Genomic DNA, 25,134 nt, shown 5'->3' on the forward strand with positions numbered 1-25,134 from the left:
GCCCGTGAGCCATGGCCGCTGAGCCTGCGTGTCCAGAGCCTGTGCTCCGCAACGGGAGAGGCCACAACTGTGAGAGGCCCGCGTACCGCAAAAAAAAAAAAAAAAGAAATTATTTTAAGCATATTTTTGTCATCTTCTCCCTACCTGATTCCATATTTACTCTCTATTATTTGCTTTTATAATAGTTGACAGGAAGCAAGTCTAAGAAGTGTGAAGGGTTGAGAGAGTTCCCCTTACAGAGCAGAAGGAGAGAGGCTTCCTTTCATTCCCTTCCTCACTCCTGGGCTATTCCTGCACTTGCCTCCTTAGATCCTTCACAAGATTCTCCAGCCCCAACAGAAACTTACTCCATGGACCTGGGGGAATTTGAGGGTTAATTCCTTTCAGAGCCTTAAACTCATTACACAAACAGCACTTAAAAAAATTTTTTATTGAAGTATCATTGATTTACAATGTTGTGTTAGTTTCAGGTGAACAGCAAAGTGATTCAGATATGGATATACATATATATAGTTTTTTCATTTTTCAGATTCTTTTCCATTATACGTTATTACAAGATATTGAGTATACTTCCCTGTGCTCTTCAGTAGGTCCTTGTTGGTTATCTACTTTATATACAGTAGTGTGTATATGTTAATTCAAAGCTAATTTATCACAACCCCCCTGCCAAACAGTACTTTTGATTTGCTAGAACAATTTGCTACCATCTCACTATGTTCAGCCCTTATTTGAGGAAACTACAATCTTAAAATCCATGGTTTCCAAAGTGTATAATCTTCGGAATTTGGCAAACTGTGGCGGATACATGTCCAGAAGCCTGGTGGTCTGGCCTAGGGGAATACACCCGAAGAGGGGCTCACTAGCATATGCCCAGGTCTGACCCTTTTGGGGTGGTGTTCCTGAGCTTCCCTACACACATTCATGGACAGTGGCACCAAAAAGATTGTGTCTAGTTTCTGGGACCATGTTTCAAATGACAAGGAATTCCCATTTACTTGTCATCCGATTGGCTTACTTCCCTTTCTGTGAAGGTCATAGGAGTACCCTTTGATACACCCCACTGGAGTTCCTTTTGCTCACTGAGATTGCTGGAAAGGAACTATCACCCCAACTACAATAACAACAGCAAAACTTGGTTAGAGTTTTGGTTATGCTGGTTTTTAAGGCCCTTACATGTTTCAAATGCTTATTGGCTCTTTTTATTTTGTGTGCGGGGTTATTGCTGGTTTATATATTTTGTAAGTACTTCTATACTGGATTGTTACTTTCTTCTAGATTTATTATATAAGAGCTCTTTATATATTAGGGATATTAGCTATTGTTTCTAATATATATTTTCTCTCAAACTGTCATTTGTCTTTTAACTTTGTTTATTGTGTCTTTTATCAATAGAAGTTTTATAAATTTAAGTATTGTAGTTCTATCAACTTTTCTTTGATGGTTTCTCATTGTCCCATATTTGGATTACTATGTGGTGGCAAAGTGTATACACTAAATACCGACTGAACTGGAAGAGAACTGGATTCTAATTATGGTTCTGCTAATAGTCTTCAAATCTAAGTTCCCTCACCTATAAAATGGAGGGGAATAGACACCAGATGACTTCTAAGGTCTACTTCCTGCATATTCAACCACTACTGAAAATTCTTAGATTCTAAAGTTTTAAAAGCTTATTTTCTTTAACTAGGCCAAACACTCTCCCTGAAACTAACACTTCTAATTTGCCTAGCAACATTTTCACAGTGTAAAATCTAGCCAGTGTCTGAATTATTAAAACTTCTGAATTTTTGGCATCTGAATTAATGTCTTGAATTTTTGTATAAAATTTGATGAGTTTATACCTACCTCTTCTTATAGATATAGGCTTTTATAGAGAATAGACACCACATTTAATATGTAATCTAAAGTATACATATCATAGAGCCACTAAGTCAATGGACATTGAATATGGCTTATGATAGTTTATTGATGATAATGATGAAATGTATCACTACCTATGTAAGGGAAAAAAAATAGCTTTTATTTATGTAGTATGCTTTCGTGTCCATCATCTCATTTGGTGCCCACCCACAATAACCCTATGAGGTAGATAACACAGAGCTTTATTTTCCATCTGATCATGAACTATTGCACAGAGAGATTAAATGATTTTTCCAAGGTCACCAGCTAGTAAATGCTAATGCCTCTGCCAGAACTTTTCTGAAAGATGACAATATTGTCAAGAAAGAATTTATTGGCTAGGTTTCATTATTACAGAAGACAAAATAGAAATATCAGTTATCTATGAGGAAGCGTGGCTAGAAATCAGGTAAATGAAATAAAATGTCAAGAATGAAAAAGAAAAATTACATTGAAAATTATAAAAATATTTGAAGGCTATTTCTTCTTTATGTATTTATTTCTACATAAAGAAGTATAAACCTTTTGGAAAGAAATGGCATTTCTATTAATAGTTTGGTATGCTGTATAGCAGGAAATATGAAAAATATATAAAGTTTTCTATAAGAAAGCAAAAACCCTCAGAGGGAGTTTCCCAAGGTAGAAGGAAGGGAAATTCAGCATCTGTTTTAAAGGAAAAATGGAAGAACAAGAAAATTCAAAGTAATTAAAAACTAAGAAAACTAAAATACTCTATGACTAATCTGATGGTTGACATAAATTTAATGGCATAAAAACAAAGGGATTGGACAATGAAAATAGGAGAGGAAACATTTAAAAATATGTTATTATTTAGATCAGCGTTTTTGAAGGATAATTGTAGTCAATTCCTAGAAAATAAATTTCTTTCCAAGGAAAGAAATTATGAGTTAAAGTATATTCAGAATTATTTTGGAAAATCCAGTTGAGATATATTATTTTCCAAATACTAATTAAACCAGATTTAGGTGAGATTTACTCAGTATTCTGATTATGATATGGCCATGATCGACAAATACAGATGATTTACTTTTACTTTGAAATAGGAATGATATGCTGCTTAACTAAAAAACAAAAAAACAAGGTTTTATGGAACATAGTTGGCATTTTAGAGCAGGGCATTTAGCCTCTTACTACAGCTCAAGTTATGCATAATACTCATGTATTGGCTATTTTTATGACATGTTTGATGTTAAACAGTGTTGTTTTTTTTTTTTTATGGTACGCGGGCCTCTCACTGTTGTGGCCTCTCCCGTTGCGGAGCACAGGCTCTGGACGTGCAGGCTCAGCGGCCATGGCTCACGGGCCCAGCCGCTCCGTGGCATGTGGGATCCTCCCGGACCGGGGCACGAACCCGTGTCCCCTGCATCGGCAGGCGGACTCTCAACCACTGTGCCACCAGGGAAGCCCTAAACAGTTTTTTTTAAAAAACAAAATACTATAGAAAAAAAATGTAAAGTTATAAGTGGGCTTAAATGAGTAGGAAAACAGCAGTTTCATTACCCAAAGAAAATATTCTTAGTTGAAGGCCTACATCAAAGGACAATAAGCAGCATTTAACCTTTTGTTGATTTAATATTGTTATGATTTAGAAAGAAGTGTGCATATTGTAATATGACTGAAACATTATTATTCATACCAAGGAAGATCTGAAGGGGAAGTGCATCAGAAGATGGTAATAAAGTTGGAAATTATTAGAGTGACTATTTGTCTCAGTTGGCTGGGACAGCCCTGGTTTTACATTTCTTGTCCCTGTGTAATTATTATTAAGGTCTGCTTTCACTCTCAGAAGTGTTCTACATTGGGTGATACACTATATGGTCACCTTAGAAATGGTGGCAGCATGGTACATATTATCAGTGCATTTTAATTGTACTACTAATAATAGCTAACACTTTTGAGTCCGCCCAGCGCTTGATGAGTATTGTCGCATGTAGTCCTCCCAATAATCTATGAGACAGTTAGTATTATAGTCCCCATTCTAGAGATGAGGAAGCTCAAGTTTATGTTTATAGCTATTCAGGAACTTGACCAAGGTTACGCAGTAGCCGTTTCTAATTCAAGCAGTCTTGTTTCAGAGGTCACAGAAATAATCACCATGCACCATTTATTTTCTCCATACTTTAAAAAAATTCATAAGACATCTGAAAATTTTAACACTTTGATAGGCTACAAAATGTACAGGATAGAAAAAAATTTTTCAAGCATATAGTAGGGGGCAAAACTTCAAAATTTTAAAAAAGCTTTTCATAACTCAAGGCAGACTTCCCTGTGATTCATAAAGTATTACTGAAAATATGTCTGAAAGAAATATGCTATGGCAGGGATGATTCCATTCCCAATATATTATAAAATCTTTAATTTTAGTTCCTGTATGTACTGCCTCTTTTGAGCCCAAACGTCCCTTTCCCACACACTTGCCACCCTAACCTCTTGCCCTCTCTATCTAGGGGCTAAGATGGAAGTGAAAATAGGAAAGTCAATTCCTATTAAAAACACATGTTATAATGCATTTTGATCCACTTAATCTAATGCTTCTAGACTTTTTTTTTCAAATATATCTCTATTCTAGCCCAAATATTAAGTTTCCCCAAAGCTGCTGTGATAAAAACTTTGGTTTTAGGTAACCAATTATTTACTAGGTGTTAAGAACAAAAGAAAAGAATGAGCACCCTAAACTTTTCCTTGCCCTCTGCTAACTTTGTCCGCACAATGCTTCTGCACAGCTGCTGGGCAGGCATGGGGAAATGACAGGGGAATCCTTTTTAAAACTCTACTTTTTTCCCTGATGGCTGCTGTGTGCATTCCCTGGAATGCTTAAGGTCTTAAAGCTTTCCTTCAGGTATGTGGCTTATCTCCAGTAGCCCTTTCCAGAACCCAGCCATTGGGAAGGGGAATCCCTAAGAAGGAATTCCTACTTTCACAGAGAATTATTTACAGAATCACAATGGGGAAGATTAAGCTATATTATCAACAAATATTTATTAGTTAACTCTCTAAGGTGGTCCTGGAATTCAGTTAATTATTACAGAATCACAATTAGGCAGCCTTGTTTAAAGTGGGGTTTTAGTTCTCCTTTTAATCACAATTGAAAGAAACGTTAAGTCCATATTAGTTCAACTGTAGGAGGATTTTCAAAGGAAACTAATCTGTAAAGCACAGAACAGAAATGCCTTGTATAAAAAGAATGGAAGATTTAGCTATATCTGTATGTTCTGCTCATATGAGTTAGAACTAAGTAGTAAGTGATGAATAATTAAGATGAATCACTACTTTTGATTACTGAGTACCCTGATCATATAGCTGTCATTTCACCTTTCTGTATGAGCACGGATGTAGAATTCCTGCTGAAGATACTTTACCAAGGGGCTATTAAAGAAATATTTGTCAAAATATGTAATTTTTTTTTATTGCTTTGGCGGAGCCACACAGATTGGGGGATCTTAGCTCTCCAACCAGGGATCCAACGTGGCTCCCACAGTGAAAGTGCTGAGTCCTAACCACTGGACCGCCAGGGAACGCCCTCAAATAGATAATATTGATAAGTGTATCCTGGCTTCCATCCTCTTAAGGCCAGTGTTTCAGGGTTCATTCTTACAGTATAAGTAGGACTTATTTAACAATCAAATGAGGGGCACTTTACTGTCTATACTATACACTCTACTGTCTGCAGATGGCCCCAAAGAATGAAACCACATTCCCCTCTCCTACCTACTCAACATCAGCATATGCTATCTCTATATTCCCTCCCACCAAAAGCTGCTTTGGGGAAACAATCTGATGAAGTGGTATAAATGACTAATAAGGCTTAAAATATTACCTTTCCCAGGATTATGGCTTTGTGCTAGAGAAATAAACCACTCAAAGGGTTTATTGTGTGGTTTATTTATGGTTTGCCACTCTAGTGGCAAAATTTCAGGTGAATTGGAGGAGGAGTTTTTCGTTATAGGTACTTTTCTAGCCTAAATGGTAATCGGCCAGATAGGTCCTAGTAGGAGTCTAAGTTTAAAAAAAAAAAAAGGCTGGGGGCCAGGGCAGGTTCTAGCCTAGCGACTGGTCCAGTCCTATTTATTTAAGTTTGGGAGTGGGGCGGGGAATGGGAGGTTAGGTTTACTTGAATCTATGATGCCACATTTAAAGGGGTCTTGAATCCACCTGAGATTAAATGCAACATTGGAATTTCACCATCCATCTGGTCTCCCGCTGGTGTGGGAGACTTTGCTTTACGAGAGATATACCACTGATTCTGGTCAAACTCAAAGCAGTTTTTGAAAGTGGGATAGGAAATCTTTCTTGTGTCGATTAAAAATAGTTTGTATGCTTTTATACAATTGCCAAGATTCATATTCACATAAAATGGATAACTAGCTTACTAGTATACCTGGCTGCCGTTTCTTCTAACTTCCAGCTTAATGCTTTTACGTCTAGTTCAGCACTGAATAAGCCTGAACACTTTGTACTGTCTGTGAACCTTCAACTTCTGCTCTAGGCTAAGGCACTACCTGCGTTAATTCTACCAGTGCTGAAGTAGTTAAAAGCTCCCACCCCTAACAGAATGTCTTGAATATCTTTGGAGTTATTTCAAGTGTTTATCACTAGCGTACAACTCACTTTGGTAAATAATTCTTTGATGGACTTTATCAACCCCTTCCTTTGGATGCAAGCCAAAAATCATCTGTAGGGCATACAGCTCTTTATTCAAACTTGGTAATAAATAATTATCTTTGGAACACAGACGGAAGAACTGAAGCAGTGACTTCAGGGACACAGAGACTAATTACCGTCATTGTACACGGTTAAGTACAGCAGAGACTGGGGGTGGGGAATGGTTTGTTTCGTTATCTATTGCGCTCCTTCTCGGGGTAAAACAAGGCCGTCTTGTCTGTTAACGTATTTAAAGCGGTAACTGCAAAAACTGCAATGTTATGGTTGAGGCGTTTTATGCCATATGTGTTGATAGGAATGCCTAAGCAGCTCTCTCCGCAATAAACGCAAACCCTGCCAGGCTGAGTTTCACTAGGGCCAGCGTAATTCAACGACTTCATCACCGAAACCGCCGGGGTTGGAAGCTTACGTTGCGTTCGGAGTGTATACAATGTTTCCTCTAACAAAGGCACTATCTCGAGGCAATTTCGCGGGCCATTTCCCCCCTCCCAGTGCCAGCTTTGTCTCCCCGCCGGTGTGAGGTCGAGACTTGGAGGAGCCTCAGCTGCGTTGCTGTCCGAGAAAGCTCGGAGCAAGGGCTGGCGTGGGAAGCTCCACCGCGCTGCCGCTGTGGTTTCTCGCAAACTGAGCGTGCCATTAGAGGAAGTTGGAGTGCTGCAGTTGAAAGAGATACCTGCAGCCTTAAAATCGGTTTGGACATGAACCCTTCGCACCGATTACTGTCGTACAAAGAAACTCAGTCGGCTGGGGTGGAGGAGGCTTGGGGACTCTCGGTCTCCCAGGCTGGGCGGGGGCAGCCGGGGTCGGCTTCATCCGAGTCCCCCACTTTGGGCAGCCGGGAAGCCGCAGGAAGGCCTCCCAGGCCTGGGCCTGAGCGGGCCTCATGCCGCGCTTCGCAAGCGAACCCCCAGCCGCCGCCGACCCCACCCCCCGATCCCCGGCCCACGACCCCGGGCCCGCAGCCCCCTCCACCCCCACCCTGCCGACGTCTGCCCGCACCGCCCCCGCGCGCGGTGACTGGCTCGCGCCGGCCTCCAGCCCGACTGTTGGCGGTTGGGGCGAAGCCCGCGGGAGGCCGCCCCGCCCCCGCCCCCGCCCCCGCCGCGGAGCCGCCGCCGCGCGCAGTCTCTTCCCCCCTCGCCGCCGGGGCGGTGGCGCTGTTGCCGCCGCGGCCTGTGAGGCAGTAACTCCCCTCTGCCCCAGCCCCCTTCCTCCTCCTTTCTCTCCTCTCCCTCCCTCCCCTCCCCGCCCCTCGCACTCTCTCGCTCGAGTGAATGTGGCGCGGTGGCGCGGGACGCAGCCTCGGCCCCTGCCGCGGCCCCGCGAGCTCGTGAGGAGACGAAGCTGCCGCCTGCCCCCACCCCCTGCGCTTCCCGGGGGAGCCGCCGCCGCCGGGGAAGAAGAACGAGGAGGGGAGCGAGGGGACGGCGGCGGGGAAACGGGAGAGGGAGGAGAAGAGGGCTCGAGGGAGAGAAGGGAAAGCGGGGAGGGACGGACGGAAGGACGGACGGCCCGACGGACGGCCCGGGGAGGGGGCCGCCATCGAGCCTGTCCGGCCCCTCGGCTCTAGCTCGGGGCGGCGGCGGCGGCGGCGGCGGCGGCGGCGGCGCAGGCGAAGGGCGCGGCAGGCGCTATCGAGACAATAACCCCGCCGCCCGGCTCCGGGGGCGGCGGCGAGAAGGAGGTGGCGGCCTAGCGCGGCCGAGGCTCGCCCAGCGCACCGGCGGCGTCTTCGCCCCCCGCCGGCCAGGTTCTGCCGCCGTCGGGTGTCGGGGCGCGCGGGTCGCCCGGAGTCCCAGGTTCGCAGCTGACGCCCCCTGCCCTCCCCCTCCCCGGCGCGCGTGGAGCTGGTTTTCCGGGTTCCTCTGGACCGAGTTGGATCCTGCTGCTCGCCACGGCAGGAAGTGAGTTTCGCACGGTAATTCCGGGCGGTGTCACGAGTGAAAAGTTTTTGTTTTTCGGCGGAGATCCTAGTTGGGTCTGGGAAACTCCTGCAGAACTCGAGACCAGGAAACCAGTCCGCGTCCCAGCCCCCACCAAAGCCACCTACTCTTCCTACTGCGGGAGGCCACTTCACATCCGCTCTCACCAGAGAGAGAAATTCGGCTGGATCCGAAGTGACTAATGAAGGGAAGGAAATCATGTCAGGCGAAGCCTTGAAAAAGCGGCCCTGAGACACTGCCCGACCGAAAGGTAATTTTCACAAGTGTCTACGAGTCACAAAGCTCCCGGGCCAGGAAAGTGAGGGAACTTTAGCGTTTTTCACTTTTTCTGAAGTTCACCTAGATTCTCCCTTTCTGATGTCGAACTGGATGGTGTTTTGGGTGCTGAATAGTAGAACTGATTTTATTCCTTCTTCTACCATCTGGACTCTGGTTATTTTAGAAGAGGTTGTAAGAGTGCGGTGGGCCGAAAAGTTTTCAGCAATCCGAGGAAGGAGTGCCTTTGTTCGGCACAAGGTCCAGAAGTTTTAGTTTCCCGGAACATATACGATGTATATTTCTGATTTATTAAGTTGCTGAACCCGGCAACTTATTGTTTTGTAAGAAAGTTAGGTCGCTGCGGGGAGGGATTTGCTGCTGCTGAGATGGCTGCCACATTTGTTTATACTGTTACCGATTACTTGGCTTTTGTGTTTAATTGTATATAGAGATTTTTTTAGTACCAACCTTTATGGGTATATTTCATTTGGATCTTATAAGCCAAAACCTTTGCCATTCTTAGTCGTTTTTCTAGGTGGGTAATACATTTCTTCAATAACTTGTTCCTTTCAGACATTTAGAACTTGATAATACTTGTTGGGTTAATTAATTGAAAGCAACTGTCGGCTAGGTTTTTCTTGTCACTGACTTAGTAGAAAGAAAAAGGAGGGAGTAAGTATTAGGGACAAAGAGAGAGTTATAATTAAAAAACAAACGTAAACACCTGTAAGTGGTTTGGCTTGTTAGGACTTCTGTGCAGTTCAGAACAGAAGATACAGGAAGGGAAGTAAAAAGCTTAAAACAATTTTCATGGGCATCATCACGTTGATTGTGATAAACAGCTGTGCTTTTTGAATAGTACAGTATTTACATTTTTATGTTGGCCCAAGTGTTTTGGCCGGTTCTGCCGCCCAGAAAGTGATGAGTATCTGCCTTGGGGGCAGGGATTAGTGAAGCAGGGGGGACATTCCATCAGTCAGTTATAGATGTAAACACTTCTGAACCAGTCTGTAGTCTGTATAGATGAAACTAGTTTTGGTCGCAGCAAACACAAACGGTTTCTTCAGTGGTGCTTTAATGTGTGTCTTTTTAAGGTTGTTTTTTCCCCCAGTACTTTTGTGGTAAAGGGAGGTGAAAGATAGTACTGTGCTTTTAAATAAATATTAAATAAATATGGTATTTTGTTGGTAGGTGTATCTTAAATATAAACTGATGTTTATTTGCCCATGCTACCTCAAGGAAAAATAGGTGGCTTTCTTTAGTTCAAAGACGAGAAAAGGTAGGTCTTAAAGGACAGGATCAAATTATTTCACAAGTATATTTCAGAATGGGAATCTTTTAAGTCTTACCCTGTACTGTTTTGAATTTTTCCCTAGAGCTTAGTCTCTGGAGCTCCTTTTTAAAATTTTTTTAATTTTTTAAATTGTTGGTAAGATTTGTGACCCATCAGGTAATTCCTGTTAGGTCAAAGTGGCTTTATCCAGAAATTTAAAGCGTATAACTAATCTACTTTATGATTTTGGGACGTATCATTAGGCAACAAAAGAGGTTATTCTTGGGCATCTGAAAGAGGGGAACAAAATAAATGGCATTGAACTTCGGTTTCCTTATATGGTTTATACTTGGCTTCCAAGCAGCAAAACCTTAATAGAACAAGTCTTTTATAGAGAATTATCACTTTGCGAAAATGTTTCTCTGCATTAGTGAATTTTACTTATAAAAAGTATTATAGCCCTCGAAAATACCTACTTAAATAAATCCCTGTTTTTAAATATAGCTCTTGATTTTTTTTTTTTTCCTTGAGGGAGCAATAGTATGTTTAAATGCAGACAACACATTTTTAAAAGTGAGATGTTCACCTTTGTAGTTGCCTCTGAGTCCTTTTTTTCCCCTTAACAGGGCAAAATTTACTTTTCAGTTTACTTAGAATTTTATTAGGTTAGCACTGAATTAACGTAATGAATTTTAGGTTTTATACTATTGTCAAACTATAAATATTTTTCAAAGTCTCGTTTAAAATGTGACAGTGAAAAGAGGTTTGAAAAAGATGATAATTAAAATATTTTAAAATGGCTTCAAATTTTGGATACTGTTAACATTGTGTGGGTTTTCTTAGATTAAATTGGCAAATCTAGAGTATGTCCAAGGTGTTTGCGCAAAATGCGCTCTTAATGGCACTGTTTATTGAAGGTACTTAAGAGTATTCCATAGTGATAAACTTAATCTTTCAACTAATTAATTCAAATATTATGTTATGAAGTCTGCCTGCTGTTTGAGAACAAACTATTACAAACTTCATGTATAAAAAGCTTACAGAGGTTCAAATATGGAAAGCAAATTTTAATTGCATTTTTTTTATTAATGAAGTGATAATTATAGTTAGAGACATTTTGCATGTATCATTGGTAAATCTCTAAAATTCAGGTATTTTAGGAATATTGGTATTGAGCTCTTGGTAGTAAATGATGCCTTTAAGAAACACATGAAAATTTCAGAAAATTAGGTGCATATTTGGGAATTTATTTTAAGTAATTGCTTATAGATGACATGGTTTAGAGTGTAAGCTGTTTTTTGCTTAGAAATAGATTATGGCAGTGTTTACAAAGTATTTGGGATTATGCAGATTTTAGTGAGGTTGGATAGGAAAGTAATCTTTTTTTGTAATTGCTGCTTACCTAGATTCTCTTTAAACAGACTTTGTTGCTTACGTTTTTTTCCGTTGCTCATCCATTTCTCTGTCACATGTCTTGTTTTTATTCTGGGAACACCTGTGTTATAAAGTCCTAAAGATGCCTTTCTGTTTTCCTTTTAACATATATTGTACCCGTGTTTAGCTGTTAATAATTATTCAGTTTTTTTTTTTTTAATTAATTGGTTTATTTTTTGGCTGCGGTAGGTCTTCGTTGCTGCACACGCGCTTTCTCTAGTTGCCGTGGCTTCTCTTGTTGCGGAGCACGGGCTCTAGGCGCGTGGGCTTCAGTAGTTGTGGCGCACAGGCTCAGTAGTTGTGGCTCGTGGGCTCTAGAGCGCAGGCTTAGTTGTGGCTCGTGGGCTTAGTTGCTGCACGGCATGTGGGATCTTCCTGGACCAGGGCTCGAACCCATGTCCTATGCGGATTCTTTTTTTAAAATTATTTTATTTATTTTTGGCTGCGTTGGGTCTTTGTTGCTCTGCGCGGGCTTTCTCTGGTTGCGGCGAGCAGGAGCTACTCTTCATTGTGGTGCGCGGGCTTCTCATTGCAGTGGCTTCTCTTGTTGTGGAGCTTGGGCTCTAGGCGAACGGGCTCAGTAGTTGTGGTGCATGGGCTTGGTTGCTCTGCGGCATGTGGGATCTTCCCGGGCCAGGGCTCAAACCCGTGTCCCCTGCATTGGCAGGTGGATTCTTAACTACTGTGCTACCAGGGAAGTCCCGATTATTCCGTTTTTAAATGCACACCGTTTGCCATGAAAAATGTGTATGTGGATTATGCTCGATAATATCTGCTTTTGAATTGTCTAAGGAAATAAGCTCAGCACTTCTGCCTTCTACTTTTCTGTGATTTACTCCCTATTATTATTATTATTTTTTTGGCGGTACGGGGGCCTCTCACTGTTGTGGCCTCTCCTGTTGCGGAGCACAGGCTCTGGACGCGCAGGCTCAGCGGCCAGGGCTCACGGGCCCAGCCGCTCTGCAGCATGTGGGATCTTCCCGGACCGGGGCACGAACCCGTGTCCCCTGCATCAGCAGGCGGACTCTCAACGACTGCGCCACCAGGGAAGCCCACTCCCTATTATTTTTTGTTTATTTCTTGGTGCCTATCATCACTTGAAATGTACTACATCATTTTTCATATTTAACTTTTTCTGTCTTTATAAAAAAAGAAATCTGTTATTCAGCTTTCTCTTCTAATTCCTTTATCTTCCTATTTTTATAGTTAGCTTCATTTACTTCCCCTATTTTCTCCATGTTCAGTTCTTGTTTTTTAATTATATTTTGCCCTTCTCCTCTTTTTGAACTTTACTAGTCTATGCTTATCACTTAAAAAGTTGTTTAAAACAGTAGAAAATATTTATTTGCTCAGCTCCATTGAACTCTGAATATCCCTTTTCATTCCAACTCAATTTACATGTCAGTATTAACCTAATACTCAACAGTGTATTTGTTTTTATTTATGTTTTGTTTCAATTCTTTTTTTTCTCTTTAATATCACCATATTTACCTGTTAAGATAATATCATGGTGTTATGTATTCTTATATTAATTAACCCTCCCCCCAATACCTTCTTGCTTTATTATGCTTTCAGCCTCTTAAAACACACAAGCTTATACCTCTATATCTCCCTTCCCTATTTGTTCCTTTCCTTCATGTCCTACCTCTCAAATTAGGTGTCTTCTCTGTCAGTGTCCCTAAATTTTTGAAATTGCCTTCTTTTGTCTGTTTTTATGAAATAAACAGAGTGGAATTCTATCACTCACTTTATTCTTCTCACTTCAGATTTTGTTTCAGGTACCATTGGATTAAGGCCACGCCAGGCTTTATAATTGATAGTATGTGAGACAATAGGAAAGAATATCTAAAAATTAAGTTAATAAAAGAAGATTCTACTTATCTGGAGGTTATTTATCTACCTATGACTTTAGGTATATAGGGTGTGGTAGAAGAACTAGAAAATAATAAAAGAGACATTTAAGTAATCAAAATAGATGTAATAAAATCTGGGGACTTCATTCATAGGGACATCCTTATTCAGAGCCCATTTGTTTTTTTTTTTTTTTTTTTTTGCGGTGCGCGGGCCTCTCACTGCCGCGGCCTCTCCCGTTGCGGAGCACAGGCTCTGGAGGCGCAGGCCCAGCGGCCATGGCTCACGGGCCCAGCCGCTCCGCGACATGTGGGATCTTACCGGACCGGGGCACGAACCCGTGTCCCCTGCATCGGCAGGCGGACTCGCAACCACTGCGCCACCAGGGAAGCCCGCCCATTTGTTTTTGATTATACTGAGCTGTTTCCTGCCTTTTTGATGTACTAGAAGAGGTGAGGAAGCACACTGACAGCATCATGAAGCTAGGGCCTATGATATTGGGTGGGCCAAAAAGTTCATTCAGGTTTTTCATAAGATGTTGCAGAAAAACCCAAACAAACTTCTTGGCCAACCCAATACAATGAGGGAATAGAAGAGTGGAAAAGAAGACTGAGTAACTTAGAAAACAGAGTAGTCTCACAACACGGGAAATATAGCCCATATTTTGTAATAAGTATAAATGGAAAGTAACCTTTAAAAATTGTATACAAATAAAAAGTTAAAAAAAAATAGAGTAGTCTCAGACAACTTGCTTTGCGGATGAGTGCCTTATACATTTTATTTGTCTTTAGGAGGATTCACTCTATTATAGCATAGTATAATTACAAGTAATAGTAACTAGCCCTAAGGCAGCTGTTCTCAAACTTTTTGGTCTTAGGATCCCTTTACTCTCTTAAAATTTACTAAGAACCCCACAGAGCTTTAGTTTATGTGGGTTATATTTATTATATTTCCTGTATTACAAAATTTTAAAAATTAATTAAAAAATAATAAACCATTGCCTGTTAGTGTAACCCTCTTTTAATAAAAATATTTTTAAAAAATTAAATTAGGTTTTTTTAAAAAACCTGTTTTCCAAAACAAATCTTTAGCAAAGAGTGGCATTTTTATATGTATTTGGAAGTCTCTTGTGTTTGGTTGAATAGAAAACAGCTTGATTCTCATATCTGCTTCTGCATTCAATCTTGCAATATATTGTGTTGGTTGAAGTATATGAAGAAATCTTGTATTATACAGACACATGGTTGGAAAAGGAAGAGGTATTTTAGCCAACATTTGACAAGTGGTAGTTTTTTAAAGGAGAGCTGCAGTGTTGAATCTGAAACCATATCACTGAATTTTCCATTTCTTGTTATCTGAAAATCCGTGGTGTATCTTGCACTTCGAATGAATCTTTCACCTGTTTATGATTTCGTAACACCGTGTATTGGTTGTTTGGGAAATACAGGTTCAGTGGGTTACACATTTTTTCCCCAAAGCTGACACATTTCATTATGCAGTAACAAAACCAAATAAGTTGTTAATGTCACCAGTAATCTCATCAGAAGTCCTTAATACGAAGCTGTAAAGCTCAGGGTGGCAGATATAAGTTTTCCACAATTCTAAATTTTCACTTGGAAGCTCGAATATTAATCATGGGTAACAAATACTGTCAGTGTTTTTCCCTTGAAGTTACAGGCTTACTCGGTTTATTTTTGAGAAAATGTCTGCCAAATTCCTAAGTCTATATGACCATAATTTCTCATTCTCTCTTTAAGGTCAAAATGTTGTTCCATTAAAAAAAGGCTAATTTAGTTCACAACTCAAAGTAATTTACACAAGTGCTCTTCCTCAAGGTTGCTATTTCTCCACATAGAATATGAAGAAGACATGTATCGAAGAGTTGAGACTTAATAAAATTATTATTTTGGGAGGGGGATTCTCTGGCGGTCAAGTGGTTAGGACTCACTGCAGAGGGCCGGGGTTCAATCCCTGGTCAGGGAACTAGGATCTCGCAAGTCACGCGGCACGGCCAAATTAAAAAACAAATTTTTTTTTTTATTGCTTCATTAAAGATATACTTGGGCTTCTCTGGTGGCACAGTGGTTGAGAGTCCGCCTGCTGATGCAGGGGACATGGGTTTGTGCCCTGGTCTGGGAAGATCCCACATGCCGCGGAGCGGCTAGGCCCGTGAGCCATGGCTGCTGAGCCTGCGCATCCGGAGCCTGTGCTCCGCGATGGGAGAGTCCACAACAGTGAGAGGCCCGCGTACCGCAAAAAAAAAAGATATACTTAAGTGAAAGTGGCATTTGAAAAGAAATCTGGGAATATGTAATGGTGCTAGTTGAGCTTGATGTCACTGTGTGCTAAGATGCTAGCGATTTTACCCACTGTTGCTGTCAGTATAGTGGGAAAGGGCAAATGATGTTTTAATATTACGATGAAAATAGTATTGACCTTGAAAAGTCCTTGAAAGTCTCCCAGGACTTCCAGGGCCCATTGACCACACTTTGAGAACTTAGCTGGATGTTGGTATTTGTGGAGCTTTTGTTACTTGCTTTGATTTTTTTTTTTTCTTTTCATTCTGGGAGAATCCTGAGGCTTGATTGTTTAGCTCATTAATTTGGTCTTCAGTTCTTTTCAATTATTTCATTACTTTTTTGGGAAGGAAAATAGAATTTCTAAGAACTCTTGCTTTGCATTTTCATAGGAGTTGATTTTTATTTTTTGGTTGTATTTTGGTCCATACATAAGCTCTTGAATCTCTGAGATATATATTACTTTTACATTGACTTCTGTTTGCTCTGTTAAAAATATAGGAAGTTTGTTCTTGTGCTTGGTATATCCATCATGCTTTTGGTTTTTCCTCAAATGTTAGATTTTTCATTGTAAAGTTTTATATGATGGTCCAGACTATACTGTATTGGTCATTTAAGTGTATTTCCCCAGCCCAAGTGAATCCCAGTTTTTCTGTCTTTGGTGTATTTAGCTAATGGGTTTCTCCTTAGGGTAGCTTTTTCTTTTACACATATTTCTTGTCCCTCAGGAGATAATATTCCCCTGTTTCACAGTTATACTGTCCAAATGTCAGATCTCCCACAGTATTGAGAGCTGTGCTGGAGGCCTTAGCCATGCAGCTGTTCTACTATGGTTTTATTACCTGGCTGACTGCCCGGGACACACACTTCTTCCAATGGTTCTTGCTAAGAAAACTTATCCTTTTTGGAGATCCCACTTTATACTTGTCTTGTGTATCTGGTTCTTCAGATGTGTTTTGTTGTCATCCGCCCTCTCCACCACCACCCCAGCCCCACCCCAATCCACTTTTTATTCTCTACAAATTCCTTTCTGTTCTTATCTGTAGATGTACCCCTCCTAGGTTTTTTAGTGCCACTATAGTTGTTTCTTTTGTAATTTTTTTTCATATTTTAAAGTTTGGAACAATGACAGATACACAGGAAAGTTAGTAGCATAGTACAAAGAATTTTTTTTGTTCCTGAACCATTTGATAGTAAGCTGTCCACCTCTGATGCCTCATCACCCCCAGATACTTTAATGTTTATTTCCTACAAACAAGGGCATTCTCCTACATAATAACATCATAACTATTAAATTAGGAAGTTAACAAGAATACATTACTAACATCTGAATCTGACAAATCGTCCCAATGTCTTTTAGATTAAAAGTAGTTTAGAATCATGTATTGCATTTAGTCGTCATGTCTCTTTAGTCTTCTTTAATCTGGAACAGTTTTTATCTTTACTTTCAGGGGACTGACTTGATACTTTGAAGATTATAGCTCTAGCTATTTTGTAGAATAACCCTTAATTTGCATTTCTCTGACATTTTAATTAGATTTTCATTATTAGATCTTTGGCAGGATTATCATGGAAGTGGTGTTGCATTCTTCTCCTGTATCTTATGAGGTGCCAGGCAATTTCAGTTGTCCCATTATTGATAGGAATTGGCTATGTGATTAAGGTTGTAAGTGCCAGACATTACCTATGTCAAGGTACTCCTTTCTCATTTGTATTAATATTTTTGGGCTAGGTGTTGAAACTATGTAAATATTTTGTTCCTCATCAGATTTTTAATGTATTCCTTTATTTACATCTCTGTCTATTCATGATTACCTATTATATTCACTGAGTTATAATCTACTATCATTTATTTTGGTACTCAAATTGTTGTTGATTAGGCTAGTGGGAACCCCTTCCATCTGGTTTATTTTCTTTTTGACATACCTCTTCCTTCTTTGAGCACTTTTTTGTATCTAGCACAATATGCTGTTCCAGACTTACCTTCAAACTTGCCGCAGTTATTTTTAGTGGAAAATGGTACTTAGAAGCCAAGATCGGGGCACTTCTTGTGCTCATTGCTCTTGGAGTGTTGCTGCACCTGGCCTTCTTAGTATATAGAGGTAGGGGATATTTTTATGTGCGCGCACGTACACATTCACATTTGCATCTATATTTCTATAAATATAGAATGATTTTGCAGTGGTACTTCTGGTTCTAATCCAGCACCACAGAGTTCATTCTAGTGTTTTCCCTTTCCATATTTGTAACTTTTTTCTGATAGTGAGAACTAGTTTTGTTTCTGTACTTTTTTTTTTTTTTTTTTGGTGAGGGAGATGAGTTAAACATTTGATGAGACATTTTCAGCCAGAAGTCCCTGTAGTCCAGTTAATTTTTGACGTATTTCTAAAGGGATAAAATTCTAAAATATAGCACGTGGTAAAATATACTTAGGTGAAATATTTCATTCCTTAGTAATTCCAGGTTACTATATGAAAGGTGGATGGAATGAATCAGTACGTTTATGGTCTATGTTGGATAGGTTCCTTACGGAGATAATGTTGGGGCTCTATTTTAGTATGAATGCAGTGATTTTGGTGCAATTGTATTTTTCCATATGAAGGCTTTATTGTTTATATAATCCCAAAGTTTGGAGCGTGTATCTTATTTTCTTGATAATTGTGTCCTTGGAATTTCAAACCTTAGACCAATTCTAGAATGCTGTGGGCTGGGGTAGGAGAAAGTTGTGTCATTTGTATTAGGGCCGCCACAAGAAACGTGTAATCTAAAAATGAATCTCCTTGCCGAGGCTATCACCCAGTCTAGAATAAGTTGGTTTGACATCCCCCATCCCTGGAGATTTTGGAAGTGATTTTAGAGGCATATTGGGATATCTTTTTGTGGCTAGAATAGATTTACTCTCAGTCTTTTAGGAAAAGATAAGGATCCTGGTGGCAACAAACGGATTCTTTGGGTGCCCTGTTAATCTCTGGGTACTTGAAAAGATTTAGTTAATTGTCCTGGGGCTAGCTGAAGAATATCAGAGACTTTGTATAGTAGATGCAGTTCAATGGGTCAGAGATACCTGATAGCAACATAATGTCCTGTATGCTCTTTCTTTTGAAAATTGTTCCCAAGCTAGAAATCCTGAGAGTCTGTCTTCTTTATCTTTTTTGAACTTGGTTATTGAAATCAGTACCATTTCTATCAATTCTGTCTTTTAGGTATCTATAGAGTGACATACTTTAGGGTAGGCTTGGAGGGCTGGACAAGGTACAAGCACTGAGAGGCTTTTTTTAGGCAAAGGGCTAAAACAATTACCTTAATTTTTTTTTTAACTCGTTGTACAAATTCAAATACAGAAATTTATAATATAGAAGATGAAAATTCCCTATAATTCCACTTCCCAGAGATCCTCAGTGTGTTTTTTATTCTTCTGAAGACTTCTGTATGTATTCAAACATGTAAGTGTGCATTGTGTACATGTGTAAGTATCTGTAAATAAAAATGGAAGATATATTCCATTTATATTTAAGGAGATATAGTAGGTATGTATATGTGTTAATTAGCATTAGAATTGTTTCTAGGTTGTTATACATGTTGATGAAAAATTAATCAGTCCATCTAAGAATTGGAAAATTATATTTGAGCCAAATTTGAGGATTATAACCTGGGAAGAGCATCTCAGAAAGCTCTGAGAACTATTCCACCTATTAGAAGTCAACACATAGTATATAAGTTTTTTTTGAGACAGAGGGCTGTACGATAAATTATTGACAGTTTACATAATCCAGATATAAGTGCCATTGTGGTGGGTCATGTGACCCTTTACAGGGTCAAGAAGGAATGCTATCCTTTGAGTCCTCGTGTTGATGCTGGCAGAATGTTGCTGTTTATGGTTGAGCAGGTATTCCTGCTGATGGGGGAGGTTTGGTCAATGCATAATGTGGATACACAATGTACAGTGTGAGGAGAGGGCAGAGAAAAATTTTACATTTAAATTTCTCTTGTCTTGCCATAAATATGAATTTTGTTTCATATACATGACAGTGCTGTACAGAATATAGGTTTATTATTGTATTCTTTGCATGTAAATTTTTACACTTGTATGAATTTTTTCTGGTGGATAAATACCTAAAGTGCATTTGCTATGTGTGTAGTTGAAATTGATAGAATCAGATTCCCTCTGAAGAGTTTGTATCCATTTATACTTCCACCAATTATATATGAGAGTACCTCTTTATGAGCATTCTTGAACAAATTGGATATTAGCTAAAGTACTTGTGCAAATCTGAGACAGGCAGCATAGTAGTATATATATAACATAGGCTTTGGAGTCAGATTGCAACTTACTAACTGTGATGTTGGCAAGTTAAATGTAAAAATTGTTTTAGGAATATTACATATTTGTATGCCTTTTGTGTTCTACATGGATTTAGTTGACTTGTTACTTATATGCTTTGGTTATGGTGTTTGCCATTTAGAAGTTTAAATTTTAATGTAGTCATATTTGTCAGTCTGTGCATTTTTGGGCTTAAGGGTATTCTTAGAAAGGATTAATGCCAAGATTATAAAAATAATAACCTAAGTTTTCTTACTTTGACTTAAGGAGTGAAATAATTATCTAGATTGATTCTCTCCAAATTTCTAACCAGTTGTTGTAACACCATTTGTTGAATAAATCACCTTTTTTACTTCTAAAATTCTATCTTTATCAAGAGAAAATTCCCAAATATACTTAATCTATATGAAAGTCTTCTTTTTTATTTATTGTGTTTTTGTTATGCTATCTTCATTTTCCCTCCTCTCCTCATTATAGTATGCTTAATATCTGGAAGTGTCACTTTATTACTCTACTTTTGAAAAAATTTTCCAGGTGAACTTGAATCATTAAGTTCTAAAAATACTACTTGTTGGTATGTTGATTGAGAGTGCTTGAATTTATAGATAGTTTAAGAAGTAATTGATACCTTTACAATAGCATATCTCTTTCTAGGAAAGTAAATTTTCCATTTATTTAATACTTTATGCCCTTCAGTGGATTTTATGATTTTCTTCTTGTCATATCCATGTTTCTTATTAGTATGCATATTTTTTGTTATTGTTAAGAATTATGTATATTTTTTCATTAAGCTTATTTCCAAAAAACTTAATGGAGGGAAGGTGAGAGCTGCTGCTGTTATGAATGGGGCTATTTCTTTCATTGTATTTTTATCTGGATACTTAAATGGAGGGAGGAGATTGATTTTTCATATTTATTACCTACTGCATTCTACTGAGGACTTTTTAAAAATTGCTAATAGATTTTTAGATGGTGTGGTATATTTTCTAGGTATATAATTATAGATGAACGAGTAACAGCACCTTTGTGAAAATTGAATTATAAATATACTAAATTGTATAGTCTCATGTATTATAATTTAATATGCATCCTGACAAGTACTTAGTAACCTATCTTTTCAACTGTAAAATTCTTCCCTCATATCCTTTTTCTTTTAATACAGCAGATTCTTATTAGTTATCTGTTTTACACATATTAGTGTATATATGTCAATCCCAATCTCCCAATTCATCCCACCATCACCACCCCCGCCCGCTTTCACCCCTTGGTGTCCATACATTTGTTCTCTACATCTGTGTCTCTATTTCTGCCTTGCAAACCGGTTCATCTGTACCATTTTTCTAGATTGTACATATATGCGTTAATATACAATATTTGTTTTTCTCTTTCTGATTTACTTCACTCTGTATGACAGTCTCTAGGTCCATCCACGTCTCTAGAAATGACCCAATTTCATTCCTTTTTATGGCTGAGTAATATTCCGTTGTATGTATATGTACTGCATCCTCTTTATCCATTCATCTGTCGGTGGGCATTTAGGTTGCTTCCATGACCTGGCTGTTGTAAATAGTGCTGCAGTGATCATGGGGGTTCATGTGTCTTTTTGAATTATGGTTTTCTCAGGGTATATGCCCAGTAGTGGGATTGCTGGGTCATACGGTAATTGTATTTTTAGTTTTTTAAGGAACCTCCATACTGTTCTCCATAGTGGCTGTATCAATTTACATTCCCACAAGCAGTGCAAGAGGTTTCCCTTTTCGCCACACCCTCTCCAGCATTTGTTTGTAGATTTTCTGATGATGGCCATTCTGACCGGTGTGAGGTGATACCTCATTGTCGTTTTGATTTGCATTTCTCTAATAATTAGTGATGTTGAGAAGCTTTTCATGTGCCTCTTGGTCATCTGTGTGTCTTCTTTGGAGAGATGTCTGTTTCCTCATTTCCTTTTGTTGCTTGAGATCATCCTCCAACATTAGGATAGCAGTCTGATTAATTTAGTCTTCAACGAGGGGATTTTTATTGTTGCCCAGGAGTTTTCATTTAATCATACTATCTTTCTCTAGCATTGTCTGGCTGGGGGAATTGGAAAGGAAACAAGAAAACCTGCTAAATTCTGAGCTTGATTTAAGTAGAAGTTGGTTCCTTCTATCACTATTCTGTCCCGTAACTGTCTCTCGAAGGTGACTTCAGTGGTATGAGAATGGCTTCTTGAACCTTGTTCCTTTACTGCTTTTTGATTTATTTCTGAGAAAAATGCTACTACTTACAAACATTTTCCTTCAACTCTTAGTATTTAGTGTGATGCACAGTAGTATTATGTATATCTTTTTTTTTTTTTTTTTTTGCGGTACGCGGGCCTCTCACTGTTGTGGCGTCTCCCGTTGCGGAGCACAGGCTCCGGATGCGCAGGCTCAGCGGCCATGGCTTACGGGCCCAGCCGCTTCGCGGCATGTGGGATCCTCCCGGACCAGGGCACGAACCCGTGTCCCCTGCATCGGCAGGCAGACTCTCAACCACTGTGCCACCAGGGAAGCCCCTGTGTATCTTTTAATGATAGTTATTTTGGTCCTTTATTTGATCATAATAGTAAACTCTTATAGCTATGTAGTTCATACACATAGTAAATGTTTCCCAAGAGATCTTTGCCACTGCTTACACCCTAGTTTATTTTTGTCAATTTACATGTTTCACTGACCTTGATCATATCCTTCCTTTTAATATATTTAATAGATAATTTGGTATAAATGAAAGACGTTCCCCAGAATGCTGATATTTTCCTCATATTCAGTGGATTTTATCACTGAAAGCGACTTAGAAACAGTCTAGTCTAAGTAACCACTCTTTTCTTTTCAGTTAACAGAAAGGGAAACTTTTGGCCCAGAGGGAGAGGTGAAATCCTAGAGGTCATTTAGTTTATTAGTGACATAAGTGAGATTCAAAAAATTAATCCAGGGAGTTCCCTGGTGGTCCAGTGGTTAAGACTTGGCTCTTTCACTGCCATGGCCCTGGGTTTGATCTCTGGTCGAGGAACCAATATCCCACAAGCTGCGTGGCACGGCCAAAAAAAAAAAATCTCCGTTTCCTGACTCTGGCTTTTTTTTCCCTTATACCAGAATTTTACTTGGTATGTTCTGAAGTGGATAGTTTCTGTAGAATAGCACTATTTTTTTTTAAATTTGCTAAATGTTTATTTTGTGCCTCCTTTCAATTCTCATCTTCCCTCCCCCTCCCCCAGCTTTATTGAGATACAGTTGACATGTAACATTGTGTAAGTTTAAGGTGTATAATGGGTTGATTTGATACACATGTATTGCCATATGATTACTGCCTTTGGGGTAGCTAACACTTCCATCACCTCACATACTCACCTTTTCCTTTTTGTGGTGAGAGCATTTAAGATCTACTCACTTAGCAACTTTCAAGTATATAATACTTGTTAACTATAGTCAATCATAATGCTGTGCATTAGATCCCTAAAACTAAATCCTTCTTTCCTTTGTTTCTCGTCACCCCCCCCCCAGAACTATACTTCTAACTGCAGCTAGAACAGCACTATTTTCCAAATATTTTTAATAGGTGTTATAGAAAAAAAGTTCTTGGTTCATGTAAGTGAGGACACCTTGAGTTAATACACCTTTCTTTTTCCTTTGGCACATTTTAGTTTGTCATAGATGATTGTTTTTAATTTTAGAAATAACTGGAATACAGCTCAGTTTACAAAAAAAAAAAAGCATCAATATTTGAGCCAAGAAGTTTCATGGAAAGAGTTATACTAAAGCAGCATGCAATTTGTAATCTCACATTTTAAAAAATATACTTTTTTTTTTTGCCTCTTTCTACTCATCCATCCAGCCCAACCCCATTGTTTCCACTGAAGCTTCCCCAAATATTTGAGAAGTTTTCCCTTCTTTGGATTTATAACTTAAATTTTTTTTAGATTATGATAAAAGTTCACATAACATAAACTTTACTGTCTTAACCATTTTTAAGTGTACAGTTTAGTGGTATTAAGTACATATTGTTGTGCATCAACAATTGATGGTGGATGCACCACCATCCATCTCCAGAACTCTTCATCTTGCAAAATTGCAATTCTGCGCATTAAACAATAACTCCCTGTTCCACTCCTCCTCCTCCCCGCTGCTGGCAGCCACCATTCTACTTAATTTTCTCTATGATTTTCACTACTTTAAGTGCCTCATAAAAATAGAATCGTATAATATTTGTCCTTTTGCTTCCAGCATATTTCACTTAGCATAATGTCCTCAAAGTTCATTTGTGTTGTAGCATATGTCAGGATTTCCTTTTTAAGGCTGAATATTCCTTTGTATGTAACCGCATTTTGCTTCACTATTCATCTGTCATGGACACTTGGGTTGCTTCCATGTTTTAGCTGTTGTGAATAATGCTGCCATAAATATGGGTGTACAGATACTACTCTTCAAGACCCTGCTTTCAATTCTTTTGGGTATATACGCAGAAATGGAATTGCTGGAACATATGATAATTTCATTTTTAGTTTTTTGATGAACTGCCATATTGTTTTCCACAGTTACCTGTACTATTTTATTTTACATTTCCACCAACAGAGCCCAAGTGGTCTAATGAGAGGTCTAATTTCAGTACATCCTTGCCAACACTCCCTTTCTGTTTAGTTTTGTTTTTTGGATAGTAGCTATCCTGATGCCTGTGAAGGTGGTATCTCATCATTTTGATTTACATTTCTTAATGACGAGTGATTTTGAACATCTTTTTGTATGCTTGTTTATATGTTTTCTTTGGAGAGATGTCTTCGCCCATTTTTGAATCTGGTTGTTCTGTTGTTGTTGAGCTTTAGGAGTTCTCTGTATTCTGGATGTTAATCCCTTACCCAGATATATGATTTGCAAATATTTTCTCCCATTTTGTGGGTTACCTTTTTCTCTGTTGATAGTGGCTTGAGGCACAAAATTTTTTTAATGTTGATGAAATCCAGTTGTCTGATTTTTCTTTTGTTGCCTCTGCTTTTTGTGTCATAGCCAGGAACTCACTGCCAAATCCAGTGTCATGAAGTTTTTCCCTATGTTTTCTTCTAAGAGTTTAGTTTGGATTGTAACTTTTAAAAAGTGCTTAGCTATTTAATTTAAAACTTAAATATATAAACTCTTCTAATTATTTTTGGATATTTTGGTTAGC

General features: G+C 39.0%; 1 protein-coding gene across 7 annotated transcripts in view; it reads left to right on the plus strand.

Moving 5' to 3' along the window:
• Positions 1-8,489: 8,489 nt before the first annotated feature.
• The window catches only part of ERBIN (erbb2 interacting protein), a 110,870-nt gene continuing 94,225 nt past the window's right edge, over positions 8,490-25,134 (plus strand). For all 7 annotated transcript variants that reach the window (XM_022596291.3, XM_022596293.3, XM_022596306.3 and 4 more), the window contains exon 1: positions 8,490-8,775. The gene's annotated coding sequence lies outside the window, so the exon portion shown is untranslated. The remainder of the gene's footprint in view (positions 8,776-25,134) is intronic.

Source organism: Delphinapterus leucas, chromosome 3 (genome assembly GCF_059928025.1).
Source record: "Delphinapterus leucas isolate spDelLeu-1000000601 "Yukka" chromosome 3, BTC_Dleu_Yukka2, whole genome shotgun sequence".
Lineage (NCBI taxonomy): Eukaryota > Metazoa > Chordata > Mammalia > Artiodactyla > Monodontidae > Delphinapterus > Delphinapterus leucas.